Below are 7,896 nucleotides of genomic sequence, written 5' to 3'. Positions count from 1 at the left end.
TATTATCGTTTGATGCACAAAAAGCATTTGATATGGTTAAATGGAACTACCTTTTTAACATATTGGAGAAATTTGGGTTTGGCCCCAATATCTGTGCATGAGTCAAACTACCATTCACCGATAAGCATAACTGAACCTATTGTACGTGGTTGCACAAGGATAGTAACATCTCGTTCTGTGTTTTGTAATCTGACCATCTGGACCCGTCCAGTGACTGCTGAGAAAGATCAGCTGACGACAGGGAAAAGTCCTTGTGACGGCTTGGAGAGACAGCTGGCAGGAGGGAACAGACCCCATTGGGACAGTCTTGGGTTAGCTGCCCACGACTGTAGTCTTCCATGCTTTTTTAGCACGTTGGAGACACCCACCAAAGCTTTGAAAAGTCATAGAAGGAGAACACCTCCAGAGTCTGCAAGAGCGGGGGCGGAAGTAGACTCATCGGCTGACAATATGGTAATGACTGGACTGGAAACGACTATGAATAAAGATAGCACAGTAAAAGGGAACACTACAGTAATCGGCACACCTACAGCCACAACAGCAGACCACAAACTGCAGATTTGTACCTGTGGATGGAGTAAAATAACATCTTACTGGGGGTTGAGGATTCACCAGGGAAAGAAAAAGTGTTTGAGGGAAGAAACACAGGGGCTTCGCATTGATCACTTTCTGCGAAAAGGGTCAAATCAGTCGAGTGAAGCGCAGCAGCTAGACGCAAACCATAGCTTGAAGTGCATCAACACCGCTGTCATGGAGGATGTAAACTCAAGCACAGAATCAACAGTGGAACAGACATCAGCGGTGGATTCCACCGAAACTCCCAGACCTGCAGTCGAGAGGAAACTTCCAGGGCACAGGCTGCGTGTGAAGTGGCCCGGTGCTAGGGAGAAAAAGCTGTGGCAGACGGTGAATTCTGACCTGACCTTGACCCTCGAGCAACTTCGAGGCACAGTGGATAAGAAATTGGAGAGAATGGGAGACATTATTTATCAGTACGGGGCAGAACGCTTCGGAATACAAGAACCAAAAGGCGCTAAGCAGGCCCCAACCCCATCAGTTTCCAGGAGGCAACAGGAAATTAAGTGTCTTGTTCAAGAAAGGAGACGACTTAAGAAACTTTGGAAGAAGGCCTCTGGAGTGGGAAAGGAGGGCATAAGCACTCTCCAAGCTGACATTAAAATCCGTCTGGCATCTCTCCGTAGAGCAGAGAATCTACGGAAACGAAGAAGGAAGAAAGAACAAACAAGAAGTCAGTTCTACAAAGATCCCTTCAAATTCCTAAAGGCTCTCTTCACCAAGGAAAAAAGTGGAGTTCTAAAAACAACAAAGAACGACCTGGAGGAGCACTTGAGAATAACACACTCTGATCCAAGGCGCCATGAACACCTGGTCATCCCTTCAGACATTCCACCAATTGACCCCCCAATACATCAATTTGAGATTAGCCCTCCAACATAGAAAGAGGTTCAGAAGACAGTCCATCAGGCGAGAACAGCATCAGCCCCTGGGCCAAATGGAGTCCCGTACAAAGTGTACAAGAATGCACCAGATGTTTGTAGGTTTCTTTGGAGGCTCATGAGAACAGTATGGCAGAAGAGAACCATACCCCAAGTGTGGCGTAGGGCAGGTGAGGTCTTGATGCCAAAGGAAAAGGATGCAATGAACATCAGCCAGTTCTGTCCAATCTCCCTGCTTAATGTGGAGGGTAAAGTCTTCTTCAGTATCATTGCACGGAGGATGGCCGAGTACCTGCGCAGAAATTAATATATTGATACATCTATACAGAAGGCGGGATATAGGGCTTCTCTGGATGTCTAGAACATGCTAGCATGATCTTGCACCAGATCCAAATGGCAAAGCAGGAGAAAAGGGACATACAAGTAATCTTTTTGGACCTCGCTAATGCATTTGGATCTGCGCCCCACGAGCTCCTTTGGTCTGCGTTCAGCTTCTTCAACATCCCAGACATCATCACAACTTTGGTTAAAGCCTACTTTCAGGACTTGCAGTTCTGCTTTTCAACTCCGGAATTTACAACTTCATGGCAGTGCTTGGAGGTAGGCATCATGGCTGGATGCACAGTCTCTCCCTTGGTGTTTACCATGGCAATGGAGATCATCATTTGAGCCTCAAAATGGGTCATGTGGGGGCAACGAGTTGGCTCTTCTCTGCGCCTCCCTCCCCTCAGAGCCTACATGGATGACATTACCACCTTAACTTCCACCGTCCCATGCGCCAGGAGATTGCTCAGAAAACTGGAGGAGAATATCAGTTGGGCCAGGATGAAGGTAAAGCCATCTAAGTCACGCAGCATCTCAGTGGTAAAGGGAGTGCTTGCTGCCCAGAGGTTCTTCATTGGAGATGAGCCAATCCCCACAATATCGGAACAGCCTGTAAAGAGCCTCAGAAGGTGCTATGATGCCAGCCTGAAAGGCAGAGACCAGGTGAAACAACTGTGCAAGGACATTAATGCTGGTCTACGGTCCATCGACAGCACCCAGCTACCTGGGAAATTAAAGACCTGGTGCTTCCAGTTTGGTCTCCTACCCCCGGGCATTGTGGCCCCTTTCAGTTTATGAGGTCCCCATCTCAATAGTAGAGAAGCTGGAAAGAGGATTCACAGCCTACTTTAAAAAGTGGCTCGGGGTTCCGCGGAGCCTTACCACCATAGGCCTCTACGGAGACGGTGTCCTCAAGTTGCCCTTCACCAGCCTCACAGAGGAGTACAAGTGCACTAAAACATGACTGCAGATGACATTGAATGATTCTCAGGACAATGTGTTGAGGAACAACGCACCAACCTTGGCTACTGGGCGAAACTGGAGACCAGCTGCAGCAGTGAAGGAGGCAATATCAGCTCTCAGATATGCTGACATTGTGGGGAATGTTCAGCATGGAAGAGGAGGCCTTGGCCTTACAACTAGCCACCCAGCCTGGAATAAAGCCCATGCTCAAGCATGGAGGAGGATGGTGGTGGAGGAAGTACGTCGTCAGGAGCAGGCTGCAAGGTGGGCGAAGGCAGTCTCCTTTGGTAAACAGGGGCAGTGGACACGGTGGGACAGTGTCGAAAGAAGGAAGCTTAGCTGTAACGATGTGTGGGCCATGGAGACGACAAGTCTGAGCTTTACCATCAGAGCAATTTATGACGTCCTGCCAACACCAACCAATCTCCATTAGTGGATTGGTGAAGATCCAGGGTGTGCCCTTTGCTCCAGGCCAGCCACCCTCCGACATATACTCACAGGGTGTAAGACCAGGGTCCTAAAGAGCCTTGCTTCCATAATGGAGGAAAAACGATCTTTCATCAATGCCCTTCCACAACCAATATCTAATCACCCATGGACGATTACCTTTGTCCAAGAAGGGGCTACAGTTACCAGGAGCAATTCCACACCATTGGAAAGAGGCCAACTGTGCTTAGCACGCGACTGGAAACTGCTGGTAGATATTGGCCAACAGTTGGTGTTTCTTCCGGAGATTGCCTCTACTACCTTGAGACCTGACATGGTGTTCCGGTCCCCTTCCTTAAGAAAGGGTTACATTATCGAGCTCACTGTACCCTGGGAGGATTCCGTGGATGAGGAATATGAGTGGAAATATCTATGCTATGCTGAGTTGGCTGCTGAAGCGCAACACTGTGGCTAGACCATGGAGGTTCGCCCAGTGGAAGTTGGATGCAGAGGGTTTGTGGCAACATCTACCGTCAAACTGCTTAGAGACCTGGTGAGGGTGTATAGTGTGAAAGGCTGAAACACCCCATGAGCCAGAGGAACACTACTGATGATGCGTCCCAATATTAGTGTGAAAGGCTGAAACACCCCATGAGCCAGAGGAACACTACTGATGATGCGTCCCAATATTCTGGAAAACTCTAAGTCTACCATTCACCATTCACCGACAAGCGTAACTGAACCTATTGTACGTGCTTGCACAAGGATTGTAACATCTCGTTCTGTGTTTTGTAATCTGTATACCTGTCCAGAAGCTTCAGTTTGTATTAACAACATTAATTCAGACTACTTCAAACTAGAACGGGGTACTAGACAAGGATGTCCCCTGTTACCACTGCTGCTTCGCCATTTAGCCACTGGCAGTCACTGTCGAAATGCTTATGAGATAAAGTGGATTATCAGAGAAGGACTTCAACAGAAAATTTCACTACATGCAGATGATATGGTACTGTATATATATCCATCCATCCGTTATCCAACCCGCTATATCCTAACTACAGGGTCACGGGGTTCTGCCGGAGCCAATCCCAGCCAACACAGGGCGCAAGGCAGGAAACAAACCCTGAATTATGAATTGTACAGTAGACAAAAAAATTATGTCAATTAGTAATGACGCCATCATTGGTTCAGTGATCGCTTGGCGCTGCTGCATCTAGCCTTTTCTTCACATTCGTCTCTTTCAGGTTCGTCGCTGCAATGTAAAAATGTTACTTTTTTAGGGGTTTGGTACATTACATCCTAGTATATAACACAAGCTAGAAAAAAAGCAAAATTTAACAAAAATAAAAGGAACAAAAGTTTATTGTTGGCTGGGAAAAGATGAGTTTTTTAATTTTCGTTTGAACGACTGGAGGGTGGGGGTATTGCAGTACAGCAATGTCAATCATCTGTCTACACATAAATTCTTCATTTTTACCCATCACGATCCTCACAAGGCACTTATGCACTTAAATGCATGATTGACAGCAATATCAAGTGGCTGTAGTTTGCATGCAAGTCAGAGGTGTGACCAGAACATCATGTGTGGGTGGGCATTTGGCTTGTCTGGGGGGGCAAAAAATTTCCATCCATCCCCATTTTTGTAGGGGGGGTCAAATAATAATAACAACATAGTTTTATATAACATATAAAAGCAAAAATTGTGGCATAAATCATAACCTATTGTTCAATAAAATTATTATTTTTTGTGAACAAATATAGAACTACATCTACAAGGTAAATATCCATAAAGTCAAATGTATACAACATATGAGAGCAAGAACAGAAACGTGGCTCATTGTAGTCATTAGGGAGGCTATGGGATATCAGTTTCCAGTGTTTAACCTGGAAATTATCTACAGGACCAGTCTGCAGTTACTCACTCTTGGCAAATTCTGAAATAAATTCATTCATGTCTAGATTTTCTGTGATGTTTTCCTCATGTGCCAGAATGACTACATTTCTCTTCTTTGAATGCAGCATTGTTCGGCGGAGTGAAGTGAGAATGTGGTTCAAAGTAGAGAAAGAGGTTTCGCATGCAGCTGAAGACACACCAATGATGAGTGCTGTGACATATAGCGAATGCAACATAGGGAAGGCCTCTTTGTACTGCTGAATGCATTTGCGTGCTTCAGAGAGATTAGCATCAGATGGCAGTTTATTGATCAACATTGCTTTTGCCACAGCAATTTCATTTTGCAAGCTCATGCTGTTTTGCTTAGTGCCTGAAGTGGTTTCAGGAGAGAATGATCAAGAAATAATTCTGATTTTGGCAGGAGAAGCGATGTGGCCCTCAATAATTCAACATTTCTCTGAGAGAATCTTGTCACCATTTCTACAATAGCTCCATCAAGAATGCTGAACATAGCCCTTTTAAAAGTTTGATAAGGAGCAATTTGTTCTTTACAGTCACCATGCCCAACCGTAGACACGACAATACTATCATCAAGCTGTGAATTAACTTTCCATTTCCTTTTGAGAGAATTGGTAGGCCTACTTTCACACTGAGAGAAATGCTCAATTGCATTGGCTGGTTTCAGCACACCAAGCACATGAAGGAGGAATTTTCCTGTATTGAAGAAATTCTGCTTTTTTAATTGGGTCAAAAGACCACATGCCTCTATGCAAATGTTAAAAAGGGGCAGTGTCAGCCTCTGCTGCCTCTGAGAGAAGCCCCCTTATAGCTTCCTCATTGTTGACAATGGACTTTGTGACATCATAATGACTGGTCCATCGTATTTCTAGAAGTCTTTTCAGTGTGGGTGTATCATATGTGTGTGAAACATAATGTCTGTGACAAAATGTGTTCAATGAATTTGACCAGTCAAAGAACTTCTTAGCCAGAGGTTCTGATTCCATTGCATGTATCACTGCTAAATGGAGCTGATGGTTGTAGCAGTGTACATATGGAATGTACTTACCAACTTTGTTTTGTAACAAAGCCTGGACACCACGCCTTGCCCCAGACATGACAGAAGCACCATCAAAACAGTGACACACTAAATTGTATGGGCTGTACAGAGCTCAAAGAGATGTGACAGGATTTGGTTACAAATATATTCAGCATGAAGCTGATTCAGTTCAATTAAGCCAATCAGGTGTTATTCAGGGATGGAGTTCTGGACGAATCTAATCACTACAGTCAAATTCTCAATGTTACAGCGATCCCTGGTACCATCACTTTTAATGCAAAGTCCAGGAGAGTCAGCTTTTTCATATTTGGTCCTGATATCTTTTACCACCATTTTGGTAAGAGTCTCAATTATTTCATTTTGTATTACATTGGATGTGTATTTTGCGTTGTCTGGGATGTATTTTACAGTTTCTGCAAGTCTGGCATCTTTTTTGATTGTGTAATCAAAGAACTTAAGGAAGTCCCCCCCCCCTACGTGATTGTGACCATGCAGAGCCAGTTCATTGACGGCAAGGAACTGAATGGCCTCCCCAATGCTTTTCACATAATATCTATTCTTTTCTATCTGGGTTGGACCCTGTAGTTGAACTATGCTTTCACCCGTCTCTGCCCGGCGCCGATACTTTTGCCATGTGTAACGGCTTTAGAATGGTTGCTGATGCTTTAAGGGAAAACAGACACACCAATATTCGTATTCTGCCATTTATTCTACAAAACAAGCAGTAAGGGGCACAGTCAGCACACACAGCGTCAGGCGCTTTCTCAGTCTCCTATAGCAAGCCAAACAATATGCTAATGAGGCTGGATCTCCATTAAACCAAACACTTTTAAAATCCATTTCTGCCGACCAAAAGTGACAACAGAACATCAAAATACATTAATAACCATATTACATGATGTTTCCATACAGTTTCAGACAGAAAACACTAATTCAAAACTTGTCAGCTTACACGAGAGACGGAGAGTACTGAGAAGCGCCTTACCTGCAAAAGCGTCATCAAACTTTTGCCGGGAGTCTGCTGTACACTGCATGTGCGTCCTATGGGTGTTACGTTAATTAAAGCCCCTCCCCCGCTACAACAGGCAAACAGGAACTATATACAAAAGATACAATGATTGCATTCACATTAACCAAAATTCACAATATATAAAACAGAAGAATTTCAGTAAATAAAAGGGGGACATGGCTCTGACGTGCGGGATACTAGACGTGTGTTTGTGGATGCCGCCACCGTCTTTCTCTAGAGCTTTTTTCCATTTAGTGTAGCCGTGTTTGGTGAATATGTCCTCGCGGTCCGAACTGGAAACACTAAATTTGCGGCAGGCAAAGCAAAAGCTGGCATCACGGACAACAAAATATTCAAGCCATGGTCGATACTGATACCAGCTTGCACAAAAACATCTGAGTGTCTTTTCGAATGCGCGCTTGGAATAATTAATTAAAATGGGCTGGGATGGGCTATCCATATTTAAATCAGGCAGACCGGACAGTATATTTTGTTGAAGGCAGAGGTTTGGAGTACCCGACACGGGTGCAGAGTTGGAGGATTGTGTAGGCTTATCTACTGTACATCTTTTGGAGTATCAGTTCCTGATGTGGGTGCGCTGTGCTCCGTGTTGGTAGCAGCGGTGCTGGGCTCAACCGCGGAGTCAGCAGCTTGCGGAGGGACAGAGGTTGAAGATGTCTGCTTTTTAATAAACCACCTATGCATAGCCTTTGGTGTTACCAACCAGAAAATAAAAGAAGAATGGTACGTATACGCTGTTTTAATT

This window comes from Polypterus senegalus, chromosome 12 (assembly GCF_016835505.1).
Source record: "Polypterus senegalus isolate Bchr_013 chromosome 12, ASM1683550v1, whole genome shotgun sequence".
NCBI lineage: Eukaryota > Metazoa > Chordata > Cladistia > Polypteriformes > Polypteridae > Polypterus > Polypterus senegalus.
This window is presented reverse-complemented; position numbering follows the sequence as displayed.